Source organism: Schistocerca cancellata, chromosome 4 (genome assembly GCF_023864275.1).
Source record: "Schistocerca cancellata isolate TAMUIC-IGC-003103 chromosome 4, iqSchCanc2.1, whole genome shotgun sequence".
In the NCBI taxonomy this organism is placed as follows: domain Eukaryota; kingdom Metazoa; phylum Arthropoda; class Insecta; order Orthoptera; family Acrididae; genus Schistocerca; species Schistocerca cancellata.
In genome coordinates this window covers 138,921,004-138,939,815 of record NC_064629.1, presented here as the reverse complement: position 1 = coordinate 138,939,815, position 18,812 = coordinate 138,921,004, and the positions used below count along the sequence as shown (strand labels likewise).

Sequence of the window (18,812 nt, the reverse complement as noted above, 5' to 3'; positions counted from 1 at the left end):
TTTTTTTGAAGGCATATATTCATTAATGTCACATTACAAACATTTTACGATAAAAAAGGCTGAACTGAAAAATATTACATGATGCAATGAAAGTAATGACTGAAAGAACAAAGCACAACTAATGTTAAAAATGACTAGTTTAAATGAGTAACAATTACAATAGCTACCTGACAGACTAAAAATGTCTACTTGTATACAGGACAAATTATGCAAGTTTAAACTCTGCAGGTAGGTCATGAGCCATGCCCGAACAGCTCAGTTGGTAGAAGCACTGCCCACAAAAACCAATGTTCTTGGTTCAGGACACACAGTTTTAATCTATTAGGACATTCCAACACAGTGCACACACTGTCACAGACTAAGTTTCATTCTGGAACTGTTTTAATAGGTTATGCAAGCCTTTTCTCTCATACCTCAATTCTGCACAGTGGGTGAAAAGCTGCAGACACACTAAATATTTACTTTAGCTTCTGGAGGGCTCGGTTCACGTGATGTGTGCCGGTAAAGTGAATGTAACATAAGGATGCATGCCGTGGGCAACTGCATGTCAATTAACCACAATGAAGGTTATGTTATGTTATGTTATGTTAGGGTAGGTTAGGTTAAGTTATGTTATGTTATGTTATGTTCGCAATAACAGCACCTTCATCACTGTAGTTGCATACTCAGTTTTAAACCACAAAATTTTGTCTCAATTTTTAAAACTGGCAGAAGAAACTTCCATTTGAGAATAAAACTGTCACATCTAAATATTCATTAACCTTTAGAATGCATTACATTTTTACATCATAATAATACTCGTATGTTGCCCACTCATGATTAACCACATGTGCATGCACTGTGTGTGTGGGGGGGGGGGGGGGGGGGGTCGTATCAGATTGTGTTAATTTTTTCTGCAACACATTTTGTAATGCCACAAAATACTGTATGTTTATTTTCTTGTCTAGCATAAAAATAGTGCAATCCTAAAGGTAAACAATAATTTCAATTTTATTAGTTATATGTACATTTCACATACATTTTTACTAGTTACATGTACAAAACAAACCCAGTATTTTCCTCTAGGGTGATTTGTATTTTAACAAGTGAAACATTATAACTGAAAAAAAAAAAACATAGATAGCTGGTTTATTCTGTACATTGATGCAGTACATGAACAGCTAATTAAGTATATATTTCGGATGTACAAAATTAAAAAACAAAAGCTAGTTTTCAAAAGCTCATCAGTGCTTAAGTCACTATAGATAAAGCTCTAACTCAGTTGGGATCAGGACGTGGCCATAGCCCGCTTACAGAATCATTTCATCATTCACTTGAAGTGAGTATAATCAAACACAAAAACTTAAATAACTGTGGCCAAGTAGATATCTGAATCCAGTTCCTCCCAAATATGAGTCCTCTGCCTTTTGCACCATACCTCCTCACTAACTAACGTTTTATTACCATCCTCTGGCAGTTTCCTCACAACAAACATACTTAGCAACAAATTAGAAAAAACTTCTTTCCTGGTCATTTTTCAAGACAGCCCACTTGATATTTTTCTCCATAGTGATCCTGGACATTCTGTGTAATATTATGGGTCCGACCAAAGATTCTTTTCTTGTCTATACAGGGTATGGAAAAAGTAACAGTCATTCTAACAGGGATCACCGCTCAAGTGATACAATCTTAGGAGAGATCTCAATGGTAACTTAAACCACTGTTATCTCCTGTTAAGGCCTGCAACTTGTCTGGCAAACACCATAGTTTAAATTCTAAAACTTCTTTCCCAAATCTCACCTATGTCATATAGAATCTGAAAATGGCCAATGTATGACTGTACCCGGTTATGATTCCCCCCCCCCCCCCCCCTCATGATACTGTCTACAATAAAGAGAAGTGCATATCCAGTTTTCATTAGTCTGTAAACTCCAAATTTCACTGTAATAGTTAGTTCTATTACAGTGAACTAACTACCCTATCCAAATCAAATTTGTTATTAAGAAAACCACACTTTATCCAATACAATACATCCACAGGATTCAAAATCAGTAATTTTATCATATCATAGCTTTTGATGTTGACAATATCTTGTGAAACAGTGCTGTAATTTTTCAGCAATTTTCACAAGCAGCCCTGTACGATGCCTTTACCTTCACAAAAACATACCTATATGTAAACAGTTTTTGTAGTTATTGTGTTAAAATTTCTGAAGAGAAATTTACAACGGCATGGTGTAATGCACTGGCTATTCCACAGGACTAGTTTGCGGAACAGGGGTCAAACAGCCCCGATTTTATCCTTCTGTAATTTCTTCAAGCAAATCCCTGGGGTAAAGTTATCAACAAATCCCAAGCTAATTTCTTTCCATTCTCTTGTTAAACTGAGCTAAATTTAGCAGAAGGTATATCAATAATAGTTACTTTTCAAGCTATGCATTTTCATAGACCTCTGAAATGTGCTATGGTTACAAGTAAACAGTGACTGGTAACAATAAACTTGTTTCATTCAATAAAAAACAATTTTAAATCATCATTTGCAAAATTTATATACAAAACAGTACTCTGATAATGCCTTGAAACATGGATGAGTAAGAAGCACTACGCCTATGAAACCCACCACAGTTACTGCTTCCACTGGTAAAGGTACCATACAAAATGACTGACTATATGGGCAATTTAAGTGGAAAAAGAGACTAGGAAGAAGAATACTTAGTATAATAGTTAGAATACTTAATATAATAGTTATAAATAAAAATACATTTTAAAGTACTGACTTCATAAAGCAATACTGTACTCCCCCCTTCAAATTAGTATCTATCAAAATTATTCAGGTAGCAATACGATATAAGACACTGGTTTTGTTTTGATGATGTGTGGTGTTATGTCCAGCTTTTGTCATTCTGACCCACCTTTTTCCAAAATTCTACGGGAAAAAGGCATGATTATTTCTTTATACCAAAGCTACTACTAATAACTTTGTCCATATCTGTCCAACTAGTTTATGCTCCAATTATAATGACCTAAATGGCAATAATTGCAATCATTTTTAAAAAATTAAAGCAGATAAGACTTTCCAGTCAGTAGCCAGGAAGCAACTTTTTATAGCTATTGGGTCTTGTTCTGGTTTTCCTCATGTAGAACACGGTTGATATAAATTCTTATTTTCTTTTGGCCAATTAATTACATCTCTTTTACAGTATTCATCATCCTGTGTGGAAACTACAAAAATCTATACAAAGTTAGATCACATGAGCATCAGACTATTCTCCATTCAGGAACATTTGATACAGCCAACCATGGAGCCAGGTGCTACATAATGATAATGAAACCTTCATATTAACAGGCATTTCTGTTGTAGATTCTCACACAGCCTTTTTTTTTTTTAATGTAAATGTAAAAAATGTTTGTCTAGTTTTTGTTCTAAATGAACAATTTAAGATTATGAGGTGAAGTAATTCAATCCTTTTTTTAACATCTGCTCCAAAACAATAACAGGTTGTACTCCAAAACAGACAACAGGATGTGTTGTGTTACACTGAAATTTCCAATTGTTTTGTTTCTCCACTATGGCAGTGCAGCCACAAACATTGTAATATGATGATCACCCAAGTTTCTTACACAATGCAAACGACAGTATTTCTGCGGCCCCCGCCCCTTATTTACACAAAAAAGAATGGCTCAAATTTTGCAATTATTCCCTTATTCCTGTATCTTTTTTCTTTTTTCCCAGATTTGCGGTACTAACACAAATTTACTGTATCAGAAACTTGATCATTGGTCTTTTGACTATTCAAAAGTTCAAAGAAAATTTTGTCTTGTTTTTTTCTGATACTGGTTACTAAGAAATGGTCTTGTCTTGGCAAGAATCCAAAAGATGGTGTTATTTGTAATTGCGCTCTCTCTCTCTCTCTCTCTCTCTCACACACACACACACACACACACACACACACACACACACACACTTTCTTTTATTGTTCATGGAGTATAGCTACGTAGTATATCAGAAACTGCTGACTAAAACAGATAGGTTTTTGTTGGCTGTTGGTTACAATTACATAAAACTTAACTACACACTTGGGTAACTAGATTCATAATCATGCAAGTGTGAGAGGAAAAAGATTGTTACCCATATAATCTGAATTATGTATACACTGATGAACCAAAGCATTAATGTGTGTTGGTCTACCTTTGGAAGACAATACACAGCAGCAATACTGCATGACAAGGAGTCAACTAGTGTTTGATCAGTTTCTGGGGGTATGTAGCTGTAGATGTCTACATACAGGGCATGCAATTCTTGTAAATTACATGTTGCTAGTTTGTGGGTGCAGACAGCATCCCAGATGTGTTCCATCTGGTTCACATCAGGTGAATTTGTTGCACAATACATCAACACGAGTTCAAAATTATGTTCCTTAAACCCTTGTGCCACGATTCTTGTCCCGTGAAACAGATAATTATCTTGCTGGAAGATGCCTCTGCCTGTGGGACAATGCACATAGCCCACAATAACATTAACATAGGCCACAGTTGTCACAGTGCCTTTTATTACTACCATACTTCCCACAGAAGCCAAACTGAATGCCACCATAGCACATTACTTCCCCCAATGGCCTGCATCCATGGCACGATGCATGCCATTCACCTCAATAACAGCATATCTCTGCATGACCAGTGACCTTATAATAATATAAACATGATATTTTAGACCAGGTGACACAATTTCAGCAATCCTAGATTCAATCTCAATGATACCATGCCAACTGTTATCTTAATCGAAATGTTGCGTCAAGACGGCAACACAGAGGGGTCATCTGTTGCGGAGCCCAATGTTCAACAATATGCAATGAACGATGTACTCAAAAACACTTGTGCCTGGACCTGATTGTACTCTGTTTTTGTATCTGTCACAGATCATTGCCCATTCTGCTTTACAAGGTGGGCAAGGCTCTGACTTCCACTTTTTGTCACGAGGTGTGGATGTCCAACATCATCTTGCCTACTCATTGTTTCATCCACTTTCTGTAGATGCTCCAATAGCCAATTAGCTTCACAAGAAGGTAGTCCCAGGCACAGGGACATAACAACGTCTTATGTCAGTGGATATAATCACTAGAAAAATTCCCCCATCATCTCTGATCTGCTCATATAGTTTTCTTAGCATGTTGCATACCAGCAATGCCACCAAGTGGCATTCAATCTCGTGATGGGCAGTGGTCATAATGTTTTGCCTCATCAGCATATTTGTTCACTTACTTCCAATTATTGGAAGTAAAAGAAAAAGGTAGAGGTAGCAGGGTGTTCATGCTACCAACAAAATTAATTCAACTAGTTGGAAGTAAATATATTTCATTGTGGACAAGTAGATCATGTCAGTCAACTACAACAAGTAACAAAGTAGGAAAATAAACTTTCATATTAAACATTATTCAGATTTGTACCAGACTTCTAACATCTTTTGACCAATATTTGGTCTATATCCTAAATTCTGTCTTCATTAGCAATTTCTCTATCTGCTTTATCATTACACACAATAAGGTATGGCTCTCCCACAATTCTTGATCATATTCTAAATTTGAATACAATAAATTTCCTTGAAAGAAAAAGTCTTATATCAACAAATCAACACAGATTTACATATCATTGCTCATTCGTAACTCAGCTTGTCTTTTTCTTGCACAGTATTCTGTGAACCATGGATGATGGCCATCAGACAGATTCCATACTCCTAGATTTTTGGAAAATCTTTGGTAGTGGCACACTGTATACTGTTAACAAAGGTCCATGCACATAAAATAGATTCTCAGATATGTGTGTGACTCAAAGAAAGAAAGGAAAGAAGACTGGTATTTAACATCCTGTCAACATTGAGGCCATTAGAGATGGGGCACAAATACAGAATTTTTTAAGGATGGAGAGGAAACTGGTCATGTCCTTTCAAAGCAGTCATTCTGGCATTTGCTTGGAGCAGCTTAGGGAAATCATGGAAAACCAAAATCTGGATGGATAGATGCGGATTTTAACTGCTGTCCTCCCAAATGCGAGCCCAGTGTGCTAACCACTGTGCAACCTCACTCAGTAAGACTTTTTAAGTAACAGAAACCAGTATACTGTCCTAGATGGCAAGTTTTCATCAGCAACAATGGTTTTGTCAGGTGTGCCCCAGAGAAATTTGATAGGATTGCTCTTGTTCTCAACATATATAAATGATCTGACGGACAGAGTGAGCAACAATCTGCGACTGTCTGCTGAAGATGCTGTAGTGTATAAGAAAGTGTTGTCTGTGAGTGGCTGTAGTAGAATACGGAATGACTTGTATAGAAGTTCTATTTAGTATGATTAATGGTAGTTCCCTCTAACTGTGAAAAAGTAAGATAATGGGGGTAGGAAACAAAATGATGTGATGTTTGATTACAGTATTAGCGGGGTGTGCTCGACAGTCATATCAATTAAATATCTAAGCATGACACTGCAAAGTGACATGAAATGGAATGAGCACGTAGGGGTGGTTGTAATGAAAGCAAAATGTCAACTTCAGTTTACAAGAAGAATTCACATAAAGTATAACTCATCTACAAAGGAGACTGCATACAGAACACTTGTGTGGCACATTCTTGCATCCTGCTAGAGTGTTGGGGATCCCCACCTGCTTGGATTAAAGGAAGACATCAAAGCAATCCAGAGGTGCACTGCTACATTTGTTACTGGTAGATCTAATCAACATGCAATTGTTACAGAAATGATCCATGAAATTGAATGATGATCCATGAAATTGAATGACAATCCCTGAAGGGAAGAAGACACTCTGTTTACTAAATACTAGTATTTGCAACAGACTGCAGAACTACCCTACTGCTACCAATATACATCTTGCACAAGGATCTCAAAAACAAGATAAAAGAAATTGTGACTCATATGTAATCATATATGCAGTTGGTTTTCCCTTGATCCATTTGCGAGTGGAACAGGAAACAGAATGACTAATAGTGGTACAAGGTACTTTACAGCATTCCTCGTGTGTTGGCTTCCAAAGTATGTACATATGTGTAGAGTCATCTTTTCATGAAGACAAAGGTTCTTCTACTGGGTTCATTATTTAAATTCAACTTTGTTCAAAACTTGCAACTTTTGTTTGCATAACTGCACTATCAGTACTTATAAATAATTTAGACCTAATTTGCAAGTACATTTTGTATGGTTTACAAACACAATTGTATTCTACAATCACTTTAGTATCTTCAGAATGATATAATCCCATAAATGTACCCAATTTTCACACTGTAATTTGTTGAAATGACAACACTGCTGTCATTACTTAGACACTGTCTCTAAATTGGGACATCATACTAAAGATCAACATAATCAGTTTAATGAAAGAGAAACCATCTATCTAAAGCAGTAGGTCAAATACAGGATACGTGCAGGATTGAAGAATATTCAGGACAAGAATGGAAATACCTATGAAAAATATTCTTCCACAAATATCACACAACACTGCTGAATGATGAGCAAACCCACCAACAAGCAACAATACCTCAAATTCACAATTGTCATCCACTTAATACTTCACATAAGTAAACTCTTTTCCCTGCAGTTTCAGTTTGGGCAGTCATGGACACTGCATATGCTGCAGCAAGCAGATCTTATCAATATGTGCTGTTCGTCTTCTCCTCGACATTTACTCTGATAGGAAGTACCTTGCTCAGTCAGATACCTAAATAGTTCAACTACAATTTTTACAATTTAAACTACCTTTCATCAACACACTTCCTGAGACACAGAACCCTGTAAACATATGAATAGAGTCTTTCCCATACACCCACCAACAATGATCCTGTGAAACACACTCCTTACAACACATACAGAATAAGCTGAGAAAACAGCCATTGTACCAGTAACTGCACCGTTTGATTAATGGTAACTACTCTCAATCATTAATTTTGTTTCCTTGTAGAACTTTTCTATTACCAAACCAAAAACCTGCTCAATATATCTGCAACTTTAATTCATTTTGCAACAACTCATGGCCACGCAACTTTGCACAGAAAAATAAAGAAAATAAAATTTGATCTATCACCTTAAAATATACCAAATATTTCCAGCAGGCTTTTTTTTTGGTTAAGATGCTATTCTGGTAACAGATAGAACATTTTTTGGAATTATAAACAGAAAAGAAAATGCAACTCTCAGTTTAATACTGATGAATACAATTTACTTATATTTAAAATGCAGGCAAATTAATAAAATATTTTATCTGGAACACACTGCTATAGATTTAAAATGCACAATTAAAATATGAGAGCAATGGCCTATTATCTACTGTACACAATGGAAGGACCTTTTCACCTTTGAAATAAAATGGAGCAGTTACGAAAACAGTTTTTACTTTTTAACCTGTCAGAACTAGCTCCCAGGTTCCCGTCTACAAGAGATACTAAGAAGAAAGCCTCAAAAATGATTTACCTGTGTTGAGACAAATAATCTAAACGTATTAGTTAACAATAAAATGGAAATCATGGGTGAGGAATATAAGAGAAAAACCAAGCTAAATAAATTTACAGAGGGTTATCACAAATGATAAAACAAAAAAAAATTACAAAGTTGAAAAGTGTATGGAGAGAGGGGAGAGGGGGGGGGAGGGGGTGAGAGAGGGGGGGGAGGGAGGTGTGTGTGTGTGTGTGTGTGTGTGTGTGTGTGTGTGTGTGTGAGACAGAGAGAGAGAGAGAGAGAGAGAGAGAGAGAGAGAGAGAGAGAGAGAGAGAGAGGGGGGGAGGCAGGGGGGGAGAGTGAGAGGGAGGGGGGGGAGAGGGAGAGACAGGGAGGGGAGGGGGGGGAGAGAGAGAGGGGGGGGGAGTTGTGTGGGGGGGGGATGAGTGTAGGTGTATGCACAGAGATTATTATGATTATTTTATAAATAAAAAGGCAAGAAGCAAATATTTGCAAACCAAGACACAGAGGAATGTAGAAGATTAATGTAAATTAAATTCAGATGGACTAAAGCCAAGTATTTGTATGCACTGGAGCTTATAAGAAGCTCTGGCGTTGACAGGAGATATTCAACTTACGTGAATGTTAAAAGCATCTTAAGGCTTTGTGATGTATTTTCTGCAATACCATGTCGTGTAGTCTCAGTGAACAGTTTGTGATAATCCAGTCTTCTTGACAGTTGTGAATTGGAAAATGTTAATATGATTTCACCCCTAGCAAATTGCACACACTTGTACCTCCTAATCTTGCAGCTCATAGGGCCTATTTGGTTCTCCAACATAATATTTCATCATTCAATTTGCAAACAGCACATTCACACTCTTCAGTTCAGAAAACTTTATTGTAAATATTATGCAAATATAAAGTTTCAGTGAAAGAATACTAACACACTTCTTCATCAGTCAAATTTGTAGTGTATTTATCAATCATTCCACATACAAGAGCAATGTTGAATGTTACCAATCTAACAGTAAAAAGTTATAATTTTTTAGTTAAAAAACACCATTAATTTCTGACCCAGTCGCCTTTTTAAACACACCTGGCTTATCATGCTTCATTCTTGAAGAGCAGTTGTTGAAGAACTAGGCGGCCGTAACCTCTTCACTGGACTCTAAAAAACATCCCAGCCACAAATTTCAGTAGCTGTAGGAATACACAAGTGCAAAACTGATGAAACACACAGATGTCCATCCAGTTTGTACTTTAATACTTCACTTCTTTGAAGACAGGTGCATTGTTCTGAATATATTTCTCTCTCTCTTTTACAATTCAAGTGCCTAACATTCTGTTCTAAATTCTGGCTGGTCCAAAAGATTTGTAAGGGGCATAAACAGCAATTGGCAAACACTATGGAAGGTAAGCATTCCAGGAAACACTGTACATGAACCATTTTACAGATTATACTTGCTTTCCCCAACCCCCCCCCCCCCCCTAATTTTTTCATAAACAGATACTTCCACTCTTGGTCCGACTGCTACTTCAATTGGCCGACCCACATTTCACTCACAGAAACAAACTGGTATATAAAATTCGTTGGTTAGGTTTAAAACAGCCTATAGTTTGTTTGCACATCTGTTTTTTGCCTGCATTCAACAAATGTGGTGCTCATCTTGCTCAAAGCTTTTTCATAATTAATTCTTCATGTAATATGTTTACTCTTTTTTCCGGTATGCCTATGGTGTGACGTATTCATACGCTTCTAACTGCAGAGTCCAACACTCACTCATGCACTTTCACAATGTTTACAATGTGGTTGCAGTTTTGGGACATACTTCTTAGATATCATCTTTGCAAAAAGTGATGTCACCTTTCAATTAAGATGATCATTCCATAACTATTTCAAGTGAAGACTGAAGACTCCTTATACACCCTAACAACTTTGGATCAACTGCCAATGGTGATAAAACTGTCCAAAACATTATATTTTTCAGCATGTGGCACAATTACCAATACAACAAACAAAAAATTTCAATTATATTAATACTATCCCTGTTCTACTCTCAGAAATTTCCATTTTGTATTTGTGACTTATTACTGTTGTAACCTCAATACCCGACCTTTGCTTCTCATAATTACATTCCAGCCAGACTTCTGAGACTACTGTTGCTGTAACCATAAGCTGTAAAGTTGCAATACATTCTTCAATCCCTCTGCATATAAGTTTTCTGCTTGGTGCTTTCTTCACATCATTGTCAACCAAGCCAGAGTTGAGGGCAAGACATGGTAACAGTTACTGGGCACAAGTTTGGAACTGTAGGATGAGTAGTTAAAAGTTTTAATGCTGAATCTTATCCTTGGTATGGGTAGTACAGTGTGATCACACAGTGTCGTGAAGGAGAGCTATCCCATGCAACTGTTTCATCAATTCTGAATGGCACATCTCATTTGATGAACATTTCATAGTAAATGTCAGCTGTAATTGTTGACCAACATTCCATGGAGTCAACCAAAGGAAGACCATTTTCATCCCTGAAAATGAAAGTCGTCATTTTTGGCTTGAATAAGGAGATTGAGTCCCTTTTTTCCCCCACTGCACTGACCGTTGTTTTAATCATGTTTTGCTGTAGGATATGCATGTCTTGTTGCCCATAACAATGTGTGAAAACCAATCATTTTTCTTGACGACATCTGTTCAAAAACACACATGTATGTGACATTTATCATTCTTTGTGTTGGCTAATAAACATTTTTAGCATCCATCTTGCATATAATTTGTGATATCCACACTTTTTCATGACAAACACGTAAAATGTAGTGCATCCAACACAGGGAATTCATCAGCCTGAGCAGCAGTCTCCAACAGTCAACCTGATCATAGATTTTGCACCACATGCTGCACAATTTAATCAGTCAGGATACTAGATCTGCCACTCCACTCTTCATCATGCACATTTTTACAATCACTTTTGAAGTCTCAATGTCATTGTCTGGTCTTTTACTTCATTCATTACTGTAGGCTCATAAACTAGGCACAATTCCCAATGAATCTGAGCAGCTGTAGAATATTTTGCACATAAATATTAAATTACCGCATGCACTTTGAAACTAGTGGAAGCAACGCTTTTTGTAAGTAAGTGGTGTTTGCTGTCATCCATACCCAAAAGACTACCAAACAAAAACAAGGACTTCTACAGATTTGTAAGCAGTTAATAGATAGTTATGCATTCGAGCAACCGTGTTTCAGATACATCGATACTTAAATGTAAACAAAAGACTCTTACTTTTCAATTACACAATGCATTAAGGAATTCAGATTTATTTCTTTTTCAATTCTGGCTTCCCTCACTCTACGCTTACTTTTCCTCTTCACCAAAATTTAAATGACTTCTCCTGCTTTCTTCTACTCTCACATTCCTTCCACTGCCTTACAATCCATTACCACTGCTACATTTCACTGGTACTGCTATTTTAGTTTCCAGATTTGGTGTTTATGTTTTATACTAACATAAAAATAACTAACACTAACATAAAAATTATTTACATATCATTATGAATGATGATGAAAATAATGATAATGAAAATCAGTACACAAACTGTGAACAATACAACAAAGCATGATATGAGGCTAACAGAGACGAATAAATTGTTGGTTAAAATGCAAAACAGTTTTTTACAATCTTCAAATTTCAATAATCAGCTGCAAGAAGAAACTGTGCAACACTTAACTATGAAATCAAATGTGCAACTGTTTATAAAATTGACAAAAATGCTCAATAGTAATGAGTGTACAATTGGTTCCGCAAATCAGGTGCTGGTCGGCTTGGCTAATTGAATGGGTCCACATAAAGCATCAAGATTAAAATAATTTTTTCTTTAAATATTATTGTCTTTGCTGAAATTAAACATTTTTTACATGTGAATTCCAAGATACGTTATCAGGTAAATACATAATTTGCTGTTTTCAGCATATAAAGAACCAGTTAAGAATACATCAATACAAAGTCTTCCAACTGCATACCTTAACAAGCAAAGTGACTATTTTACGCATACATATTGCAGCAGCTTTCACAGTTTAGTGATAAAAATAATTCCAAGCATGAACAATAATTTATCATTACTACCTTATCAGCTCCAATATGATAGTTGTGTCACATGTTATTCAATGAATGAATATGTAATCTTAACCACAATCCATAACAGTACTGAAAAGCTGACCACCCTTAGTTGCATCAATCTCCAACGCAATTTAAATTCCATTATGATGCTTGAAAATAACACTGCCTTACCTTGTAGCAGAATAAAACACCACACAATAAGAACATTACAATTTGTTTATAACTGTTGTCAGATACACAGATGCATTGAAAGTACACACATCTTTGAAACTGCCTCATTTACTATTCGCAAAATGCACTCTACCTAATGAAACATATGCAGATATGAAAATCTGTTATGTTCAATGAATATTATGTTATATATTGCAGACGGTAAAATGCGAAACACACAACAGCAAGGTAACAAAAGTTATATAATACAATCAACAGTTTAATAGCAAATTGTATCCCAACTTGTTGAGAGCAGATTTTCAATCATAGCTGCAGTTGCTTTCTTTATACAATCCATATACCTTATGCACACATTAAAAAATTACAAATCATCCTCAATGAAAATCAGTTAATATTAAACCAGACTTACATATCTGTTGGAAATTACTGTACAAACAGTACTTTAACCACATTGACAATGATATTTTCTTTTCAGGTATCTTAAATTGTTGAGAATAATACATTCCCTATTCTTAACTGGGATGGGTCTATAAATATCTTTCAACTGAAATTCACACAGCAAGTGACTACGTGCAAGCATTTTCAAATATATTTTACTACTAAATAACCAGCTCTCAGTCTTGAACATAGTTAATTAAATGTTTAGATTGATTCTACACCATCAGGAGAAAAGCTGTTGCAAAGAAGTTTTCACACTTATTCTTGGGTAATGAAACTGCATTGAGTGTTTACATATTATTTTTGGCTGCATTTAACTTTGATCAAGAAGAAAAGTGTACAGTGTAAATATTTGGAATTTATAGAAAAAAACAACACTCCATATATGTGAACATTGAAAATTAGTTATTAGATTCAACTACTACAGTACAATTACAGTAGTAGAATGAATAATTAATTAAGAACTGGTGTTTTAAGGAATCTGGTTGCCCTTTAAATACAAGATGATGAATAAATAATAACAGTTGGGAGGGGAAGGGGGCTGGGGCAGGGTGATGTGGTACTATTGGGCAACCTAAACAAATACGTAACTGGCATTTCCTAATAGATCTGATATATTCCAGGTATTTGTCTGTGATCATCTCACACTCAAGACTTCTAATAGGAAGGTGTAATATCATGATGGAAGCACATGCTGACCAATTCAGCAGTGCATCTTCAACGTAAGTGCTATGTCTAACAAACCAAAGTAATGTGGAAAAACTGATCACATGAAAGTACATCACAAACACTAACAAGATATGATAGTATTCACAGTGGTTGCTCACATTCTACTTTAGATGGAATACAATTCATTCCTCACGTTCTGATAAAGTGAACCAAAGTTTGAGATGACTGCGCAGTGAAGCAGGCATCAACAGTTATCATCTTTATGTGACCACAAAGAAAGAATGTACGATTAAAACAAGTTTGTGATGCAGTACTATCTCAATTTGTACACTTGTGGAGGATGAAACCAGCCATTTTGTTAAGGAAATCATGCTAGTATTCAACTGATGTGACTAAAGAAAACTGCTATCAGGATGGCCAGATGCTCCCAAATACTATACGTCTATTGAAGTCTCCACGTTTATTATACCATCTACTCCTCACAATTTTAGGACTACCGTGCACTTAAAATAATAGCAAATGATGATAACCTGGTTATTTCATGATACACTTTTACACTGCTGAAATAGCAGATGTGAATTAATTTTTATCCTCTATATAACAAAATGTATTGTTTAGTACTTTATAGATTTTCTTGTCATCAATTTGGCTGTCATTGCGGTTGTCTTCAATCCAAAGACTGTTGTGATGCAGCTCTTCATGCTAGTCTATCCAGCAGAATGCTAGTCTATCCAGTAGAAATCTCTTCATTTGTGCAACACTACTGGAACCTTCACCATTTTAACCTGCCTACTGCATTCAAACATTGGTCTTCCCCCTCCAATTTTTACCCCCTCCCCATGCCTTACACTTCCATCTATCATTTCCAAATAAACTACTACTTGATGATTGAGGACCTTGGTCTTCCTTCTACAGTTTTTACCCTACACACTTCCCCTGCATCATTCCTATTCTTTGATGCCTCAGGATGTGTCCTACCTAACAGTCCCTTCTTTTAATCAAGTTGTACCATAAATTTCTTTTCCCACCAATCTGATTCAGTACCTGTTCATTTTCTTCGTCATCCTTTTGTAACACCACATTTCATACGAATCTAATATCCTCTGTCTGGACTGTTATCATTTCCAATATGCTTCCATACAAGGCTACACCTTCAAGATAGCCTAAAACTCTAATTTATTCATATCGTCTACCAATATGCTTACATTTTAACACATTGCTTTCTTTAACATGTTTGTTATCTTACAGAAATTTCTCTAAAGGGCAAACAGCATCGCGAAACATTTGATACAATAAAGTTTCCAGATGTATCACATCACTACATTAATGAAAAGACAGCTTCTCCATTTCAATCTGCCATCCCCCCCCCCCCCCCTCCCACACACCTCCTCCTACTCCTACTCCTACTCCTCCATCTTCACCATCATCATCTTCTTCTTCTTCTTCTTCTTCCTCCATCTCCATCTCCTTCTTGTTGCCAAATGTCCAACTGTGTAATGAAAGGCCTTCTTCCCGCTCTCAGTTCTAAGATACCTCTACACTATTCTTGTTATTTTTGGGTTTCATAGGTTTTTCATACACGTCTGCAAATTCCTTTGCTATTAAAAATATAAATAAAGTTACTCATTCATTTATTCCTTTCTCTTTCTTTTCTGCATTTTCCTCCAACATACAATATCACATTATACAAAGGCACTTTAAAATTTCCTAAATAGATTCGCATCACACTGTGAAGGATACAATGAGAGTTAAAGACAGTGTTTTAAAATTAGAAAAATGATATGTAAATAACTTTGGATAATGCATTTTCTGTCAACTAAATTATCATCATAATAAGAATGAAAAAATCATTAAATCAGTATTTTGTATCTATACACTTGTCAATAAAAACTTTATAAAAATGGAGCACTTATTTAGTCACTGTATGAAAGGATTTCACTATCATTCTGCCCTCCGCGACTTGCTTTGCCTGGGTTGCTGGGTGTTTTACCTGCTTAATCTGTGGATAGCCTATGAGAACACTAGTTCTTGCTAGCTCTTATCAGATGATATCTGATTGTATGTAATGATTGCTAAATAAATTGCATACTAAACTAAAGTTGTAGTAACACATCTGCAGTTCTTATTTTTAACTATAAGTTTAATTACAGACATTTTAATTTGACTTTCAATCTTTAATTCACATTCCCAATAAGATGAACTACTGTTCTGAAACTGCCCAAGTTATAGAGCTCGTATTTTAGATTTTTATTTAGGTTACACAGGATCACAATACACAATTACAAAAATCTTATTTTTAGTATAACAATTGAAAATCCTGCATTGAAGCTAAGAACTGTCTGGAAACAAACATCCAACACAGAAATGACTCCTCACACAGAGAATGCTTGCAATGGCTGTCTATCATATGCAAATATTACTCTTATTCAATCCCCCCCCCCCCCCCCCCACGCTCTCTCTCTCTCTCTCTCTCTCTCTCAACAACAACTGACAAATATGAGACCCCATCAAGCAGCATAATCCCAAAATTGTGTTTGATTTTAAACATTAAAACTTCTCATAAATATGAATTAAATCGTACAGTAAATTCAGACTTGATGTTAGTCCTGCCATAGTGTAATTGACAAAAGAGCCCCTGGTATTGGTAGCAAAATGGATGCTGTCAAGCAGACACTTCAAATGGTTGTGAAGATATTAATAATCATACAATGCAAAGGTAGACAGCTGTGTTTTTGACACCTAGATCAAACATTAGCCAAACAGGAATGTGAGACAAAGGAGAGACCCCTCAGACAGAGTGTAAAAGCAACAAACACTAGTTCTAGTCAGTCATATACAACAGTGCCCAGATCATGGTATGGCACACACAGCTATATCATCAAAAAATCCCCTCCAAATTGAATGTCAAGTTGTTTAACAGTCCATATGAAAGGAATCATTGAACCTATGAAGCAACCATTCATTGTTACATACTGCCAGGTTACAAGTAAACACAATTCATCAAGCACTAAACCTTAAAACTTGAGGCTCTGATGTCACTAGGACCATTTCTAATATGCCATTTTTTTTTAAAATTCTGTTAGCATTTGTTGTTTGCATATGTATGTTACTGATATCTATATTACTAAGCGACTATCCCGTGGCACGAAACCTGCAGAGAGTTGCATGTTGCCTACCTAACAGCTTCCAGGGACGCCAAGAATTTGATTTTCAGTATTTAATATAAATAGTGACTGAATAGAAAAATTACAGATGCTGACATAATCTACTCATTAAGAAACATAATCTTATGTGAAAGGTTCAACACAATAAGACAAGTATTAGAGTTCTAAACTGTGTATATGTCTTGAGACAGAATAACTCACCACACGTAAATTTCCAGACTGTATTCATTCAGGATCTGAGAGCACTTATTGACTTGCAACAAACTTTACACATACTTTCAAACTTTCACAAAACTACTACTCGCCCAACATAACTCAAAACATGATGAAAGGGAAAAAGTTTATCCCTTACTACAATTTCCTTGTTCATGCAGTAAAATTGCTGCAGCAGACACGACATTTTAATTTATCTCTTCTTTACTTCTAAACTGTATTCACAAAACATCCTGCAGTCTTCTCATGTAACAGTGAATGTACCTGCAAAATCCTATCATTCTATGGCAGACAGTTCAGGAGATACGACATCATAAACATTGAGATGTATGAAAAACTAGTTTTTGTTTAAAACAGAGTGCAAATTACCCAGATCATACTCATCCAGGTTTGATAATGACAGCAAACTTTAAACAAAATTTCAAACCTTTACTAAACTTTTTCTCACTTACGTGTTTAACATCAAACATTTAACATGTTAACTGATCTGTATGGTAATTAGCAGTTTAAAGCTGTTTTACACACAGGAGTTTGATTCTTTAAGGAATCAGTGGTTTGTGTGTGCTAACTATGTTCAGAATGATGTGCAACAAAAAAGATCAAAAACTCTTAGTCTATGATGCATTTAGTGTACAACTCTGTTCCAGATGCCCATTAAAAGTGTTTTGTACTCAACGTCTATTTCAAAACTGACTGGGATGGTTCATTATTGAGTGCCTGGAATAATAATAAAGATCACGTTAAAACCAACATCTACAATTAAGTAAGAGTCACTGTGACAGTGAGAAATTTATTTTTCTAGTTTTAAAATATCACTTTGAATTTTGTTGCAACATGATACGTGTTGTATATACATTGAGCAGTCCAACTTAATCTGCCTACGAACTAGAGCACTTAGTCCACTCTGTCTCAATGACACATTCAAACAAATATGTCCATTCATAATTCAGTCAAATAAGCTACTGACCAACTTGGCAACATCATTAATAGACAGAAAGTACACATTACGTGCATGTACCTGTGCTAGGCCTATGTGTAGGCCTGCTAAATGGCCCCTCTCTCAGACAAATTCAAATTGACCAGAAAACTTACTAATTGTAAATGGAGCACAATTAATAAGTCGGCAAGAAATTTTATGAAGTATGTTTGATCTATGAAACTGTTCACTACTAAAGTTCAGAGTTATCTTATTCATTTCAAATAAATTGTTCTTGGGACTTGAAACTTTCTCCAGTACCCAGTCCACTATGTGAGTATGTGTGCACCAAATTTTTCTGTAAGTATTAGCAGCTCTTATTGATCCGATTCACAGTGTAAACTTTAACATATTATTTTACGTTCTGGAAACGGCACCTGTTAAAGAAGACAAATTCAGCCCATGAGAGACTTGACAGCCCATACTCTCACAGTATTTTATCAGAAGAAACTGTGATTAATACAGCAACACTATTATATGACATGTTGCAAAACAGCTGTCAAAGAACTCTTCTTCTAGACTAGTACGAACTTCTGGAAGCACTAGTGAACAAAACCATGTTCAATTCTGGTAGTGTCAATGCTGAAATACACTGGTAGGACACCATATGCAGCCGACATCTTAGAGCATACTTGTTGAGATCCTTTAGAATAAGGAT

At 35.8% G+C, this 18,812-nt stretch overlaps 1 protein-coding gene across 1 annotated transcript in view; it reads right to left on the bottom strand.

The window, feature by feature from the left end:
* LOC126183212 (cyclin-T-like) overlaps positions 1–18,812 on the bottom strand; it is a 113,670-nt gene that overhangs the window by 2,333 nt on the left and 92,525 nt on the right. The gene's annotated exons all lie outside the window — the stretch shown is intronic.